Source organism: Carettochelys insculpta, chromosome 9, assembly GCF_033958435.1.
Source record: "Carettochelys insculpta isolate YL-2023 chromosome 9, ASM3395843v1, whole genome shotgun sequence".
Taxonomy (NCBI): Eukaryota; Metazoa; Chordata; order Testudines; family Carettochelyidae; genus Carettochelys; species Carettochelys insculpta.
In genome coordinates, this window is record NC_134145.1 from 20,510,165 (window position 1) to 20,528,535 (window position 18,371).

General features: G+C 47.1%; 1 pseudogene; it reads left to right on the forward strand.

The window, feature by feature from the left end:
• Nucleotides 1-1,261: 1,261 nt before the first annotated feature.
• Nucleotides 1,262-18,371, forward strand: part of LOC142017908 (uncharacterized) — a 50,473-nt pseudogene continuing 33,363 nt past the window's right edge.

The window sequence follows — 18,371 nt, forward strand, 5'->3', positions numbered from 1 at the left end:
TTTGCCTCTGAATGCGAATAGAACACATATATGTACATGCAAGATAAACTGTGCATGCGTCTCGAAAAAAAATCGTGGCCCAGGGATCCATAGCATAGACAGTGAACAAAAGGAGTAGTTCTTGTAATTCTGGCCTCACTCCATAGCTCTTGTATATGCTGACAGCTACTGATTGAGAGGAGTTACTCAAATGAGGAAGTACAAACCCAGTAGAAACAAGGGCTATGGAATCAGGCCTTTACTCAGCAAAGAATAAAGAGTATAGCTGATGGGATTTTTCCAATTTCAACTAATATTGAAATATTAAATGTTGCTTAGAAAAATGGATGAATTTTTCATGAAAAGCTTTTTCCATTTTTATCTGCTCAACTTTTAGTGTCTTCTGACTTTCCATTTAGTAGAGGGCAGAGGTGTACACATATACCAGATAGTTTATTGCAGCCTTCCTATAGCACCTCTGGTGTGGGCACTTGTCGTTTCTCTTCAGGGCAGTTCGTGCACCTTTGGTCCCCACCTGGCACCCAGCTCTCACCTGTGGCTCCAAGAAGCTGTAGCATGCAGTGGCCACACCCCAATAAACCACTTCGACAGGCAGGCTGAACCAGGTGAGGGTAGGCGGCAGGTCTGAAACCTGCAGTGATATAGGGAATTGTCTATCCTAGCATGCAAAGTTGGCCCCGGCGGACTGGGCGGATGAGATCAACAGCAAGATCCAACGACCAGGAAGGCAGTTCTGCAACGCTCTGTGGAGAGCGAAGGGCATGACAAAGTACCAAAGACGGCATGGCCATCCACTGCAGCCTTGGAAGGCCCAGCCGTGATGACTTTTTGTACCACTGGAACCAGGCTTCTGAGGTCGAGAGAGTGGAACTGCCCCTGTGCAATGGCTTTTCCACTTTAAACATTCTCCCACACAGGTGCTTTGCACATTCTCGTCACTTCTGTCTATCTCAAAGTCCTACGGCGATGGTGGAGGGGCGAAGCGACAGATGGAGGTGACTGCTGGGAGTCGTAGCTCCAAACCTGTACGTAGGCAGCCTGTGGACTTCGGTCACTCAACTCTGACCCCAGGACGACAGAGGAGTTCGGCAGCATCCCAGACAAATGAGAGGGCCTTTTTAGGAAAAGCACTGCTCACCCTCAAAATGAGGGAGGGAACTAGAAAAGGTGTCCCAAAAATTGCTTGTCCCAACCAAAATGGCCAGCATGCCACAGCTGTTAATTTTACCCTCATAGCGGTTGAAAAACAATGAAAAGAAAGATGATATTTGCAGAATGGAAAGTTCGCACCCTCTTGGACAGGGAGAATGCTATGAGGCCTGAGAGAAGAACGGCCCTTGTAGCAAGAGAACTGGCACGTGGTAACATTGACATAGCCGCCCTGAGCGAGACCAGGCTGGCAGAGGAAGGATCCATCTGCGAACCAAAAGGAGGTTACACCTTCTTCTGGAAAGGCAGGCCAGAAAATGAAGACAGAATCCATGGAGTGGGACTTGCCATCAAGACATCACTTCTGCACCAGCTTCCTGACCTACCAACTTGCATCAGTGAATATCTGATCAAGCTCCGCTTCCCCCTCAACACCTCTCGCCACGTTACAGTCATCAGCGCTTAGGCCCCACGCTGACTAGCAGCGAAAAAGCAAAAGAAATTTTCTATGAGCACCTTGACCATCGTGTGAAAGCAACTACTCCTAGTGACAAGCTTCTCCTTTTGGGTGACTTCAGCGCCAGGGTCGGCAAGGACTGACCTGGAAAGGAGTGCTGGGGCATCATGGTGTTGGTAACATGAATGCCAATGGCCACCTTCTGTTGAGCTTGTGTGCAGAAAACGACCTGATGACTACCAACACTCTCTTCAAGCAAGCCGACAAATACAAGACCACATGGATGCACCTGAGATCAAAACAGTGGCACCTGATTGACTATGTCATCAGTCACAGGCGGGACATTCGAGATGTTAAGATCACCAGGGCCATGCGGGGAGCTGAGTGCTGGACTGATCATAGACTTGTCAGATCAGTCCTTATGCTGCACATCACACCACTGCACTGCAAGAAGCTCAAGACTGTCAGACCCTCCTTCAACGTCAGGAAGCTGCAAAATACTGGTCATCATGAGAAATTTGCAACCTGCCTTGACCAAGGGCTGATGTCCCATGGACCTCTGACTGGAGACCCAACACAAAAGTGGGACCAGTTCAAAACTCTGGTGACGGAGTCAGCCAAGTCAACACTAGGACTGAAAAAGAGAGTTCACTGAGACAGGTTTGATGAAAATGACGAGGCCGTCATGAAGATCCTAGAAGTAAAACAGAACACATTTCTCCTATGGCAAAACGATCAGTCCTCTATCTGCAAACATAATCATTTCAAACACCTTCAGAGCCAGGCGCAAACGGCACTTCACAAAATGCAAGATGAGTGGTGGGAGAGTAAAGCTGATGAAGTCCAATACTACACTGATACCAAGTACTCCAATATGTTCTTCAGTGCTATCAAAGCTATATATGGACCTTCAAAGCCAAGTACTACACCTCTCCTGTCTGCAGATGGCATGAGCCTTCTGAGGGAGAGAAACAGCATTAACAATAGATGGAGAGAGCACTTCAGCAACCTTCTCAACAGATCCTCCATTGTTGACCCTCTGGCCCTAGGCCAGATCCCTCAGAAACTCACAGTAGACGGTCTTGACCTGCCCCCTACAATGGATGAGGTCAAAAAGGCAATCAGCCAGACCAGCTCTGGTAAAGCCCCTGGGATGGATGGTATCTGTACTGAAATTTTCAAAGCGGCAGGACCAGTGTCACTTGAAGCCTTTCACAACATCTTGATCAGCATCTGGGAAGACGAAGACATGCCCAAAGACTTTAAGGATGCCACAGTCATCTCGCTCTTCAAGAACAAGGACAACAAAGCTGACTATGGAAATTACCGAGGCATCTCCCTTCTCTGTACTGGTGGGAAGATCTTGGCTCGAGTCATCCTCAACCATCTGATCACCACCATCTCAGAAGAGAACCTACCAGAGGCACAGTGTGGTTTTCGTCCAGGCCGCAGCACCATTGACATGATCTTTGCTGTTCGTCAGGTCCAGGAAAAGTGCATAGAGCAGAACTTGGATCTGTACTCTGTCTTTCTTCTTCGAGTGGTCCCCGTGGGTGCTCCACAATAGGTGTCGGGCTTGCCTGGCGCCACAGATCGGAATTCTTGTAGCAGTTTCTATTGGATCGCGCATGCGCTGACGCGCGCTGCTCCCTTGCACGCCCCCGGCCATGTACGCGATCCGGTCCCCGCCAGTTCCTTCTCAACCGCCATCGGCTGCAGATGGAATCCGCTCTGGCTAAAGCCAGAGACAGGTAAGATAGTTGTTGTTTACGTGTAGTTCATTTGTTTTGTCACTATTTAAAAAAAAAAAAAAAGAAGAGAAAGAAAGAGAATATTAGACAGCAGAGAGAAGAGGAACGAAGGAGAGAGGGGCGGGCAAGAAGGCTGGTAAGCCATCCGCTGCCCTGAAGGCCGTGAATGTTATTTTGGGTTAGAAAGCACTGATTAGTGGCTGAGTACCCTATTAACAGTAAAGGCTCACCGCGATGGCTTCTTCGGGGTTTAAGGAGTGTGAGTTATGCCGCGAGGCTATGCCGGCCTCTGATGGGCGTAGTGAATGCATTCGCTCCCTGGGAGAGTTGCACGTTACCCAGAAGTGTTCCCACTGCACTAAGCTTACAGCCAGGGCCAGGAAAGACAGAGAGATGAGGCTCAAAATGATCTTGTTTGATAAGGCTCTCCAGCCTGAACCGCCGGAGAAGCCTCATGCAGAAGGGCCCTCTTGGTCGCATAAAAGGAAGGCAGCCTCTTTGACCCCCTCTGTGCAGAAGAGGAGGAAACTCTCCCCGGCTCGATCCTTGCCGGCAGGCCCAGCGGGCAGGACGAGCAGAACGCAGAGCCCCCCAGCCACGAGCTCATGAAAGTGGCAGTGCAGCAGCGCACGTGGCAGAGGCCTAGCCTCCGATTACATAACAGGCGGCACGGAAGGCGCTGTGAGCGCCAGCACGGCAAGCGCCGGAATCGGCAGCACCGACGCATGCGGCACTGGCTTCCGCGGCGCTGATGGTGCAGGGGCAGCCGGCACAGAGCCTATCGGTGCTGGAGGAAGCTACCGGCGCGGCACCGCCGCTGACGGTGCTGAGCGCTGCGCTGACAACAGGGCCAAGATCCCCGGCATGGGAGGGGGCGGCGCCCACCCCACAGGGGAGGGGCAAGGCAAAAGCAAAAACTCAGCACCCTAGTCCATCTCCAAGCAGGGCCGCGCTGCTCTTATCACCCAGCCCCCGCCCCCCGATATACACACGCCACACCGCCGGGCTGTAACTCCACCAGCTTATCTCGGGCCTCCCTCTCTGTTCCTCCAACCAATTTTGCCGTGGCTCAGGCCACCTTCACCATTTTTGGGCATGGATCCCCCTGAGTACTATCACAAACCGGCTTCACCACTATCTATGTCATCGCGGAGGTCCCGCTCTCCCAGACATCATGGGTACACTCCCCAATCGTGGTCCAGGTCTCCATCACCGGGCCCTTGCCCATGCTGCTATGGTCATCCTCATCATGCTGAACACAGACACCGCAGGTCTAGATCCAGGGGCAGGTCCTCTCCTACTACTCGTCAATACTCCCAGGTACACTCTCACTCTGGGATGGGAACACAGTTGTCCCAGGGGTAATTAGGTCCAGAATCCCGAGACTTCCCTTCACAGTCCTCCAGGGAGCAAGTATATCACCGAACTCAGGAGCCAGAGGATTTGGGGGAGGTTTACCCCAGCGGTTCCTCTTCATCCTCCCCAGATGAGGCCATGGCCCCCGGGATTGTCTCCCCTCCGGATGACCTTAAACAATTCCAGGAGCTGTTCAAAAGAGTAGCTTTCACGCAGGCATTCAAATAGCTGAGGTGCAGGAGAAGCACCATAGACTCCTGAAAAATTTGAGACCCCCGGCTTCATCTAAAATCGCTATCCCGCTGGACGAAGCCATTATGGAGTCAGCCACTAACATATGGCAGACTCCGGCCTCTATTCCGCCTACGAACAAGAGAGCGGATAAGAAGTACTTCGTCCCAGCCAAGGGCATGGAGTTCCTCTTTAATCACCCGCAACCCAATTCTTTGGTGGTCGAATCGTCCCAGCAGAGGTCGAAGACGTCTCAGTACAAATCGCGGGGGTCGGATAAAAATGCTAAGAAGCTAGAGCTGTTTGGCAGGAAGGTCTATTCCTCCTCTTCCCTATTATTGAGAATGGCAAATTACATGGCACATCTATCAAACCATAACTTTGACAGTTACTCTAGACTCACTCCCCTCATGGATTCACTTCTGGAGGACAAGAAGCCAGTGTTAAAGGCGGTTGTCCAAGAGGGCTACGTGGCATTGCGGACGGGAGTCCAGATTGCCCTGGACGTGGTAGACACAGTGGCACGTTCAACAGCCGCAGCAGTGGTAATGTGTAGGGAATCCTGGCTCCAGACATCTGGTATCCCCAGAGACCTACAGGCGAAGATCGTGGATCTTCCCTTTGATAAGCAAAAGCTGTTTGCGGACTCAACCAACTCGGTCCTCCACTCCAGCAAAGACTCGAGGGCCACACTTAGGACCTTGGGTATTTATACTCCCCCATACAAGAGAAAGAAATTTTATCCTCAGCAAAGACGCTATGCTTACCAACCACAGGGCGCTCAATATCAGCGAGGCTGCGACCAAGGGCGCCATCAACAGCAGCAGCAGTACAGGGCTCCCAGGCGATGTTCTCAACAAAGCCGTACACCTTCAGGACAGGCCCAGAGACAGCAAGTTTGACGGGTATGTTGGGGGCTGCACTATCAATACCATCGCTCAATGCCATTCTCATCTCATGTTCCATCATCGCCTCAAACCGTTCCACTCCCAATGGCAAAAGATCACCACAGACAAATGGGTGCTAGAAATTATAGCCACGGGTTACACGATCCCTTTCCAGTCACTTCCACCAGCAAAGCCTCCCGCCCGGCCTCATCTCAGGGACGCTGCCCATGAGGCGAGGCTGAAGCAGGAGATAGATCACCTCATGTTTATAGGGGCAGTGGAAAGAGTGCTGGAACAATTCCAAGGGAAAGGTTTTTATTCACGCTGCTTCCTAACAGAGAAGAAAACAGGAGGCTGGAGGCCGATTTTGGATCTACGGGGCCTCAACTGTTACTTGCGTAAGCAACGCTATCGGATGATCACAGTTGCCTCCATACTTACGGCACTGGATGATGGAGACTGGTTTGCAGCCCTCGACTTACAAGATGCTTACTTTCATATAACAATCCACCCGGCACACAGGCACTTCCTCCGCTTCATGGTCGGTGGGGAACATTTCCAGTACAGGGTTCTTCTGTTCGGCCTATCCTTGGCACCCAGAGTCTTTATCAAAACCCTGGCAGTGGTATCAGCCTACCTGCACAGACAGGGGGTGTTTATTTTCCCATATCTGGACGACTGTCTACTGAAAGGGGCCTCAAAGGCAGAGGTCCTACGCATGATACGCGTCACCGTGAACACGTTTGCTTCGCTGGGCCTAGTTATCAACCTCACAAAGGCAAAGACCGAACCCACGCAAGATATAGAGTTCATAGGGGCACGCATAAACTCTATCACAGCAAGAGTATACTTGCCCGACGCCCGCTTCCGCGCCATCAACTCCCTGGTGCAAGTCATGACATACAGCCCCACGGTGCCGGTCCTAACATGTCTGCAACTGTTGGGGCACATGGCGGCAGCGACGTTTGTGGTACAGAATGCCAGGTTACACATGCGAAGCCTGCAGCATTGGCTGGCCAGTGTTTACAAACCGGCATCCCACACTGTCCACAGGGTAGTGTCGCCCATGACAGAGGTGCGCAGATCCCTAGCATGGTGGGAAAACCCCGAGAATCTGCTAGTGGGGGTGCCTTTCCTCCAACCACAAATTTCTATTTTTCTTACTACTGACGCCTCCCACGTCGGATGGGGAGCGCACATTGGCAGCAAGGTGACGCAAGGGCTATGGTCCCCTGTGGAACAGACATTGCACATAAACATACTGGAGCTCAGAGCAGTGTTCGACATGTGCAGACATTTTCAAGAATACCTGCATGGCAAGGTAGTCGGGATCAATACCGACAATACCTCCACTATGTTCTACATCGATCGACAAGGAGGGGCACAATCCCGTGCATTATGCGCGGAAGCAGTCCGATTGTGGAACTGGTGCATCGCCAACAACATAACGTTGAAAGCCTCGTACTTGCCGGGCGCCCACAACATGAAGGCAGATCAGCTGAGCAGGCGCTTCACACTCACGCACTAATGGCAGATCCGCTCCGACCTGCTACGGTGCATATTTCGTACATGGGGGTTTCCCCAAGTTGATTTGTTTGCCACCCAGGACAACAAGAAGTGTCCCCAGTACTGCTCCAGAGCAGGAATAGGGCGGGGGTCCCTGGGGGACGCATTCATGATTTCATGGAAGGACCCTCTACCCTACGTGTTTCCCCCCACAACGCTTATCCACAAGGTTCTGCAGAAAGCCAGAAGGGAGAGAGCTCGCATGATACTCATAGTTCCAACTTGGGACCGGCAACAATGGTTTCCCTTGCTTCTACGCATGTCGGATTGTCCACCACTCCCCCTACCAGTGGTGCTGGACTTACTCACGCAGGCTCGGGTCCATAGTGCACCCACACCCTCAGGGACTGCACCTACAAGTATGGTTAATCCATGGCTCAGTGCCTTAGAGAGCACGTGTACGGAGGGAGTACAACAAGTCTTGGAGTGTAGCCGAAGGACCTCCACCAGGAGGACTTATGAACAGAAATGGACTCGATTTACAGCCTGGTGTTCCATCAAACAGTTAGCTCCCCTTGACGTTCCTATAACCATAATACTAGAATACTTATTGGACCTCAAACGAGATGGGCTTTCTCTATCCTCGCTAAAGGTCCACCTCACTGCTATATCAGCTTTTCGGCATACAGAGGAAGGGCCTACTGTATTCGCCCACCCTATCGTCACAAGGTTCTTGAAGGGGCTGGTATACCTGTACCCCCTCGAAAACTGCTTCTGCCGTCGTGGAGTTTGGACTTGGTGCTCAGCACGCTATTGGGACCACCCTTCGAAACATTAGCCATGGTACCCCTCCGACTCCTTACGATGAAAACAACCTTCCTCCTTGCGATTACGTCAGCCCGCAGGGTGAGCGAGCTCGCAGCAGTGTTGGCAACGCTGCCCTGCACAGTATTCTCAAAGGAGGCGGTAACCTTACGGTTACACCCAGCCTTCGTTCCAAAAATTTCCTCGGAGTTCCATCTTAATGAACCAATAGTTTTACCTTCATTTTACGCGAAGCCTCACAGCTGCAGCAAGGAGGCGCGCCTACATCTCCTAGATGTGAGAAGGGCATTGGCCTTTTACATAGACAGAACTAAGTCCTTCCGGAAAACGGACAGGCTTCTGATGTCTCTCGCTCCCAGGTCAAAAGGGGAAGGCCTCTCTTCACAGAGGATTTCAAAGCACATTGTGTCCTGTATAAAAATGTGCTACGAGCTTCGAAAGACCCCTTTGCTGGCCCCACCTCGGGCTCACTCCACCAGGGCGGTGGCGGCATCAACAGCCTTCTTCAAGGGCATCATGTTAAAAGACGTCTGTAGAGCGGCGACCTGGTCATCCTACGACACCTTCGCCAAGCATTATGCCCTGTATCGGGTATTCGAGGAGGATACCCATCTGTCGACAGCAGTCCTCTCGGGGGCAAGCTGCACATAAATCGATTACACACCTCCTTACTTGGGTTACTACTGGGTAGTCACCTATTGTGGAGCACCCACGGGGACCACTCAAAAAAGAAAGAGAAGTTACTCACCTGTAGTAACGATGGTTCTTCGAGATGTGTCCCCGTGGGTGCTCCACCACCCACCCATCCTCCCCGCTTCGGATCTCTGTCTGGTGTTTTTCAGGAGCATCCGAGGCGGTTGGTCAAGGAACTGGCGGGGACCGGATCGCGCACATGGCCGGGGGTGCGCAAGGGAGCGGCGCGCGTCGGCGCATGCGCGATCCAATAGAAGCTGCTGGAAGAATTCTGATCTGCGGCGCCGGGCGAGCCCGACACCTATTGTGGAGCACCCCCGGGGACACATCTCGAAGAACCATCGTTACTGCAGGTGAGTAACTTCTCTTTATAGACCTGACCAAGGCATTTGACACCATCAATAGAGAAGCCCTGTGGATTATCCTGTCAAAACTTGGCTGCCCAAGAAGATTCGTTAACCTCATACGCCTTTTCCACGATGACATGACTGGCTTTGTTCTTTCAAAGGGTGAGTCCTCAGATGCATTTGAGATGTCCAGTGGTGTGAAGCAAGGGTGCATGCTGTCCCCGGAGTTACTCAACCTCTTTTTCACATGCGTCCTTAGCCACGCAGTTAGGGACCTGGACCATGGAGTCTATACAAAATGCAGACTTGATGGGTCACTTTTTGACCTTCATCATCTGAATGCTAAAACCAAGAAACTTGAGAGGCTCATCCTTGAAGCCCTTTTTGCTGATGACTGTGCACTTATGGCACACAAGGAATCTGATCTCCAGCTCATCATCATCAAGTTTGCTGATGCCACTCACCTCTTTGGTTTGACCATCAACCTAGGAAAGACCGAGGTGCTGTTTCAACCTGCTCCAGGATCTGCTGCTCTCCCCACTTCAATCTTTATTGAAGGAACAGAGTTAAAAACAGTAGAGGAGTTCAAGTACCTTGGCAGTGTGATAGCCAATGATGGCTCCCTTGACAAGGAAATCAATGCCAGAATCTGCCAGGCCAGCTGGGCACTAGGACATCTGAGAGCATGAGTGTTGAATCAGCACAATATCCTGCAGTCTACTAACTGAGAGTGTACAAGACTGTAGTCCTGACCAGTCTCCTGTATGGCTGTGAAACCTGGACCTTGTACAGAAAACATATAAAATTGCTGGAGCGCTTCCACACATGCAGCCTGAGGTCAGTACTGCACATTTGATGGCAGGACAGAGTTATGAACCTGCAAGTCCTGGACAGAGCAGGAACCATGAGCACTGAAGCCATGATTCTGAAAGCCCGGCTTCGCTGGACAAGGCACATCATACGAATGGAGGAGTCAAGAATCCTGAAGCAACTCCTCTATGGTGACCTCTCCCAGGGCAAAAGGAATCAAGGTCTTGCAAGAAGTATAAAGACTGCGTGAAGGCCAACATTGCTCATGCTGGTTTAAAACCAGATCAGCTAGAGCAGCATGCAAAAGACCGAACAGGCTGGTGTGCTCTCATACGACATGCATATGACACCTTTGAAGAGCAGCGCCGTGTATGCCTCATTGATGCTCGTGAGAGGAAAAAAGCAACAGCAGCAGCCACACCAACAGAGCCAGGACAATTCCCTTGCCCCCACTGTGAACGCCCATGTCGTTCAAAGCTTGGACTCCTCAGCCACATGCAGTCCACAACCAATCAGCCTGTGGAAGCTCAAGATGTCATCATTGGACACAACGGTCTACCTACTACCTATGTAGTTACAGTTACTTGTTTTTCATTTCATGACAGCTTTTTCCATTGTTCTTTCCATTTAAAATCACCTCTTACCTTCTCTTTTTAAATGTTTACCTATATAAAATGTTATGTTGATAATGTGCTTTAGTTTGCAGTTCTATTTACACATGGTATATGAATTTTACATGACAGTAAGCACAGGTATACGACACAAAACTTACAGACTTAGAAGTTATTGTGCTATCGCAAGGGATCAGAAATCACAGTTTTGCAGTACTAGTAATGCACCAGTTTTGCAGGGCTGCCAAGTGATTGAGGCAAAACATCAGTTTTGTTACAGTGTCATTTTATTTAGAGAACTGAAAGATCCACTTGCATCACTCTACCTGTTCCTACTCAAAGTTGAGTGCAAAGCTGATCTCAGAAGCCTTTGTGTCTGTTCTTAGCCTAACTTAGTGTCTGTGTCATCACACTGTTGTCTGTGCTGGAGTATAATGAAGTCTTGAATGTACCAAAACAAGCTTTGAATATTCTGGTATTTGGAGTTCCCAATTCCAGTTGAGTGACAAGAGATCTACCTTGCCAAACAAGAGTTCTTTTACAAACCTGTGCTATGCTGGTTTCATCATGGTTGTAGCTGTGCTCCATGTTCATCTATAACAGTGAGTTATGATGACAGAGGTGGAGAATTATCAGATGGAGATTGGAAGGTCAAAAGGGTACAAAGGCACAGTGACAAAGCTTTCCATAGTGAAGAGCAAGGGTGCCATTTCAGGAGGGCCGAAGGGGGCAGTAGCCAAGCGTACCATGACACTGCTTGTTCTTCTTGTTCCCCTGATTATTAGGGAATGAGGGGACAGTACACAGATGTCATGATTTACTCCTCCACCTGCTCCCTTCACCAGCCAGGAGTGAGAGGCATGCATGCATGCAAGTCATGTATTTTCCTCTTGCTCCTTGATAGTCAAGGGAATGGAAAAAAGAGAAGGCAACGTCCTGGTGTGCTTGGCTGCTGCCATCCCAAAATGGTGCATATGGTGAAGAGCAGAAGAACCTTTTCCTTAGCTGCCAAAACAGTGAGAGTCATATCTTTAATTACTACCTTGAAAAAAAGGACAGCCATTGTTGATAATACACATTAATATTTGGGAATGCTTTAGGCTTCATTAAGGATCTGGCTGTAAGAAGTGTAGAGCATCCACAAATCCTGTTCCCACCAATGTGAGCAGTGGGTGTTCAGCAGCTCTGAAAATCATGCCTAAACTCTCTTCTCTACTTTTGAAAACAAGAACAGAAGAATCTGTATGTTCTCATTTAGGCATGTACTTGATTGGACTGTTAACAAGCTGTTCTTATTCCCCTGTATAAATATGTCATTCTTCTTTTAGAATTGCTTTGGCAATCCACAGATGGAGTTGTGCATAAAAACATTGTGTAAAAACTTAGCCAGAATACAAAATTAAGATTTGAATAGGGTCTAAAAGGTGTTACTTAGCATAAGCTATTGAGTATGTTTATATGTCCTTAGACAGTATTGAAATATACCATGGTTAAGTGGATACAGTTTTGGACTGGAACTGGAGAGATGTAACTGCTGTTCTTGGCTCTGGTCTGCTGTGTGACGTTGAACAAGTCATTTCATCTCTTGCAAGTCTGTTTCCCTCCGACCTTTTGTTTATTTAGATTGCAAGCTGTTTGGGGCAAGAACTATGTAAGAGACAATAATTATAGTAACAACAGTATAGTAATAGACAATACTTTGCAGACTATGGATCCTATGTTAATTCTAAAAGGTTGTAATATGTATATAAAATAATAATGCAGAGCCTATCAAAATACCCACTTCTGAAATGATTCCTGAAAACATTACCCAAAAATGAATGCTTGGCTTATGAAATTTGGAAACAACTGATTTTATTTATAAAACTGAAATTTATTAGGGTCTGGACTCATCAACCTGTGCATATAGCATGTCAATCCATGTAAATGCATAATCTTCTTGCTGGTACTCTCCCTCTCCCTCTGCCCCTTCCCTAGTGTTTGTTACACAGATTAGTTGCACCATGGTTCAAACTAGAATGTGAACTCTTTCTTTGTTGGTATGCTATCTGACATGAGCTGATTCTGATTGTTTTTAGGGACTACTACAATATAATACTAATAGCAAGGGCATGCTTTACTGAGTGAGGAATACACATTTTCATGCAACATAGCTCTAAGAATTGAATAACTGGGCCATGTTCAAAGGAGGACAGCTCTGCTTCCCAGACCTTTAAAAGATAGGAGGCCAAATCTTTTACTATTGGAACTGTCTCTGCTCCTTTAACATCAACTGAGTATCCCAGTTTATGTCAGTACATAGGTTGGTCCATAGTCTTTCACCATGTGTATGCATACTTCAGCTCTGAAATCTTTAGATTTTCCCGCTGCTTGACAAGTATCTCTACTGGGGGGCAGGCCAGCCCTCACTTCTGCTTGAAGCACTACCTGAGCATGGAGCAACCCTCCCAACCTTACCTTGTCCAGACGCTCAGCAATTCTGTTGGCCCTCAGGTTGTAGCGGAGAGGACCAGCATAGCCATAACTTGACAGCAGTAGTGTGTTCCCTTTTTTTCTTTGTAGTGATCCCCAATTTTCACTTTCTTTCACTTCATATGAGCAGAAATACACTCTAACGTTAGGACTGTTGAAGAGGCCTGGTGTGCACTGCAGGTTTGAGAAAAGCAGCTTTTCAGTCAGATCTGTACTATATTACAGTACTCAAAAAAAGAGGTGTAAGAAACAAAGCTGCTTTTTAGGTTCCAGGTTTGATACCAAATCAGCTTCTCCATAAACCATAGGAACTTCACCCAATTTGCATGATTCACCATAGTATGTGATCACCTTACATGTGTCAGTGAATTAACCTTCACAACATCGTCAATAGGAAGGAAGGTACTATTGTCCCCATTTTACTGACAAGGCACTGAGGCACAGGGGAGCTTTCTTTTTCTTATGTGTTTGTACAGTTTTAAGCATTGGAGCCTGATACATAACTAGGCTCCTTAGACACAGCTGCAATATCAATAAATATGAAGTGACTTGTTCAAATTCCTACTGAGTTTGTGCCTAAACTAGGGACCAGAGCTGGGATATTCCACTGGAATTGTATTTGTAAGGCCAATCACAGCACAGATGCAAGATGGCTGAGGTAATAGTCTTCATTGTAAAAACTTCTGTTAGTGACCTGAAGAAGAGCTCTGTATCACCTTGAAAGCTTGTTTCACCAACAAAAAAATTGTCCAATAAAAGATACTTACATCATGCACCGTGTCTCTCTAATACTGCACCCTCTACAACAATACTGCATACAGTATCATAAATAGCATACAGTACATGATCCTCTTCCTCTGTCCTCTTCTTGACCACTGTCCGTAGCTTATCCCAAGTGGAGGAGAAACTTTAAAAAAGTTTTATCAGCACCCCAGAGCAGGGGGCAAAAGCTAATTAAGAATCCACACCATCCTCCTTCCCATTCAGAGCTAATCTCTTGCATTTTATGGCCCCAGTAGCCCTCAGATGCAGCATATTCACAGCCTTGAGAGCAATTAGATGTCAAGAAGTCCAGATGCTGTAAACTGTTTTGTGGGGCAGGGAGATTAACTGTTAGTTTGGTGGTAAAGGATGGGGGTGGGGGGGTAATTGTCCCCAAGAATGTACTCTAAATCTTAGGCAACTGTGACATCAGGGCAGACACATCACAATCAATCAACAGACATTGCTTCTCATCCAAACATCAGCAGAGAGTGGGAGAAATCTTAGGGGTCTTGTATCCTCAAAACAGCTGCATAGGATAGACACTCAGCAGTCCAGCTGTACATAAAGCATCTTGTGAGGGAGTTGTGGCGAGGTGCTCTGGGATGATTTGCGTAGAATGGAGATCGGAGGAAAAAGCAAATGATCCAAGTAGAGCTGGTAAAAAACATTGAATTTCAATTTTTTGATGAGGTAGACCAACTTTTCCCCCCATTTTTCATCCAGCTCTTGAGCTAGTAAATAATTGGTAATTAACATAATATAAAAACCCTTTTATGCATGCCCAACTTCTAGAAGCTCATTTAGACACTGTCAGATAGGTACCCCGAAGGCATTTCAAACAACTGATAGCCATTTAGGTAAGTGCAGTTGTTAGTGTATGTAGGGTGAAATGTGAACAAGTAGCTATTATGAATGTACTGAACCGTTTGTGGTTAAACCCGTTAAGAAGAATTTGATTAGTTCCTTACTGTAAACAAGACATCTCAAGCATGAACCATGTCAACCTGTATAATTAGCACTGAGCACCATAGGATCCAGGTCCTGATAGAGGAGTTTGGGCTGCACCATAAAATAAGGTCTACAATGCACTTAACATTCAGACCATCTCTGCCTTTCTCCTGTGAGACAGGGTATCTGAGATGAGACATTTTATTGGACCAACTTCTGTTGGTGAGAGCGACAAGTGAAGTTTTCAAGCTGACAGAGTTCTTGCAGCACTCTTCTTAAATATCTACATTGACCTTTCCATCTCCCCCAGTGGGTGGAATCTATTCTTTTAACCTTTGCCACTGTTTAGAATATGCCCCACCCGGAGTACAAGGGTTTAAGTCAAGTGAAAGCACTATTTAGAATTTGCCTAGCAAAGTGTGTGGGCATTGTGTTTCAGCATGCAACAGGATATGAACACCACACAGGCACAAGAAGGCAAGGGAGTGTGAGAGTGCAAATAACCTCATTGATTGTGCACAGGGGAGGGTGTGGTAAGGTGAGGTGGGTGGACTGAAAGGAAGAAAGAGGATGTAGTGAGTTCCCTTTTTCTTGGAAAGGACCCAAGAGAGGGCTAGAAGGGCAGAGAAGCACAATGTCTGTTCTTGGGGTGAGCCTGAGGGATGATCAGGAGCCTCTGAAGGATGACAAACTGCCCAAAAATCCTGGCAAGACAGAGAACTATGTCGGCTGTAGACTGTGGATAGTGTGTCAGAGGAGGCGAGTACTTTACATTGTAGCAGAGGATTACCTCCAAGGGAGAGGGAGTGAAAGCTGTGAAGCTGATAGGGGCTGAAGAGCTTGTTATCTTTTATTTCTGTTGGATGTGTTAAAAGGACTTTTTGGCCCTTGAAGGATTCCAACTATTTACTTAACTTGGCTGGAGGATGAGGCCATTCCTGTAGCCAGAATAGGCTGAAGGACCTGATGGAAATGAAGGCATGTTTCCCACATCCAGTCATAAGGGGGTGTTAAGAAGTGGCAACTTGGCTAACCAGATCTTTTATCATGGAAGTTGTTTTGCTAGATGTATGCCTTGCAATATGTAAACTTCTTAGAGCTGGTTGGAAAACTTCGATGGAATAGTTTTCAGAAAATGTAATTCTGTCAAAATCAAAATGGTGATAGTCAAAATCAAAAGGCTAATTTCCAGAAATTTCAATTCAGAGAAGAACGGAGGGGGAAGAGGGAAAGGCGAGGGAGTGGAGGGGGGAAATCCCAACAATATCAAAGCATCTGAATGTTGACATCTTCAGAATGAAACATTGACTTATTTTGGAATTTTATATTATGTATTATAGAAGTCAGAATCAAAATAGAACATTTGTTTTGTCAAAATGAAATGTTAGATTGATCCAGAGTTAATTCTTAAATTTTATTCTTTGGAATACTTTGAAAGTGTTGGGTTTTATTCCAGTGGGGAAAAAAAATATCCAGCTTTTGAAATCTGTAAATCCGGCCTTCTCGAAACAGAATTTCTGTCCTCAGCACATCTCTGTTCCTTACTCTATTGTAGCTAGCTTCAGAATGTTCTTATTTGTATGGAGTGAACAACTACAGAATGCACTATGGGAGATTTTAATTATATGAAAATATAAAGCTTATAAATGATATACGATATATAGTACAATCTAATTTTTCTGAGTGGTCTGGTAAATACCAGAAAGTTTCAAGTAATTGGGCATATAGATGAAGTGCTATTTTTCAGTTGGGTTCCAGCTGTGTCCTATGAGCCAATGAATAGCAGTTATCAGAATGTCAGCCCTTTTCCCCACTCATCCCGCCTGTGCCTGGTGTGCCTGCCTCAGGCTTTGGCTGAATACGGTCCCTCAGTGATGACTGCAATGTCAGTGAAACCCCCAACCCATTGGCCCCTAGGTGAATCCGTGTCCTAGGCCACGAGGATTCAGGCTGGGAGAGGAGCAATTAGTAGACCTGCTGCTGAGGATAAAGACAAGTTATGTGGGCTGCACTTTGAACTGAATACATTATTGCAGGCATGGAATCGTATTGTGAGTGGATTCATTGGTTCACTGGTATAGCGTAAATTAGCATCTTCCAACCCTGGGATCCCTCAGTAGGTGGCTGCTGTTTTTAGAATGTGGAGAATGGTGGGTTATTTAAAGGGAAGAATATCACTGGTATAGTCTGTTCGTGTGACTGTATTGCTTATGATTTGTAGGGATACTTTGGAGACACACTATGGATTCAGGTATCTAGGATATTTGGATAAAAAGCATATGGCTAACCGAGAGCATACTGTACATTGTATCTATGGGAATATTCAACTTTGTGGTAGAGAAAGCTAGTTGAAGTGGTGACATTTTAAGCTTTTGTATCCTTATCAGTAAAGAAATAGGCGAACTTCAGGATTTCTTTTGTTCTCAGAATCTTACTTTCATTCTCTGTTTTAATAGCTTTTCGTATCAGCCTCAGTGCTATGACTCAGAGAGGGCTCACTCCCAGTCTGCACGTTGCCCTGAAGGAGTATCTTTGAACCTTTGCAAAGCCAGTGATATTTACAGAAGGGAGCCAATCAAAAAGGAATGTCACCAGTCTCTTAACCGTCATCCTGGGAAGACGTTATAGTACTAGAACTTTGCACTTCTTCAGTGCCTTTCCTCCAATGATCTCAGAGTGCTCTACATGCACGTATTAACCCTCACTGTACCATTGTGAAGTTAGTGGAATTGTTCATATCACAGTCATGTCAATTTGACTGCTGAATCATACAAATACAGGCTCTGTTAAAGTCACAGAAGGAAGATGGTGTATGTTAGGTTCATGGCTGTCTGACTTACTCATCAAAGGATTTGGCATTGCTGTGGTTGCGATGTTTTCATTGGACTGAATGGAGAGATTTAGCAAACACTCTCCTTCCTCAATATTTCATTCCTGATTCACCCTTTGCAGAGGGAATTAGTAGATGAAAAGGCTGGGTAGATCCTCTATCCATTCAGGAGGCTCTGGCTGGCAACACAATTTGGTCTTTAGAAAGACAAAAGGTAACTGAGTTTAAGCATCTTCTCTGTGATGTAGAGCAAAATACTCATAGCTTTTTTTCTTTCTTCACTCCATCATGATAGTAGTGGCATGCTTACCAATCATACAGGGTACGCAAAAAGTCTCTGTTCAGTAAGTAGTATCAGAGATGCCCAGTGCCTTTGTTAAATGAGCTATCGCACAGTCTCCATCATACAGGAATTGTGGGTCAGAGTCTCATTTCAAATCAGTGAGGTAAAGAACAGAAATAAAACAGGAGTCTGATATACAAAATACAGGTTGCACCTCCTTTTTCCAGCATGCTCAGTACCTGATAGGACCCAAACAAGAGAATTTTGCTGAACTAGGGGAGGTCCAGGGCTTCTGCAACCAGATAGCTCTATGCTCTGGGGCTACTCTAGTCTCAGAATCCAACCCCTCTCAAAGGGCACTCTGGCCCCAGCCCAGGCTCCCAGCGACTGCCTTTGGGCTCCAGCCACCCATGCCATGGGGCAGGTAGAGGCTCTGGCTCCTAGCCCCGT